Here is a 412-nt window from a genome sequence, read left to right as displayed (position 1 = left end):
GTACGCATAGTCGTATGCATAGCTATACAAAACGTCATATTTACATAAGTGAGAAGAGTGCGCATTATTTCTTACAATAAAAAACAAAAAAGTATATGCTGAACGTAAACACACATATTCCAACCACTATGCAGACATCACCGACATGAACTTTTAACGCAAACGTATACTAGTTTGCCGTTTATACGTGTATGCAATACATAACAATATTTACATATCGAAGGAATTTGGAATTCTGAGGTGTCATCACTATTTTGGGCGCGCGATTGACAGGACAAATTATTCTAATGACTGCAATTTCACATGACTTATGTGTAATCCGAAATAGATGTGTATTTATATATTTAAAGATTTTATATAGAAGTTCAATTTTAGTTACATACACAAGGCTATTATATATACATATTTATAC

This window comes from Sphaeroforma arctica, assembly GCF_001186125.1.
Source record: "Sphaeroforma arctica JP610 unplaced genomic scaffold supercont1.523, whole genome shotgun sequence".
NCBI lineage: Eukaryota > Ichthyosporea > Ichthyophonida > Sphaeroforma > Sphaeroforma arctica.
Note: the sequence above shows the minus strand (reverse complement) of the source record.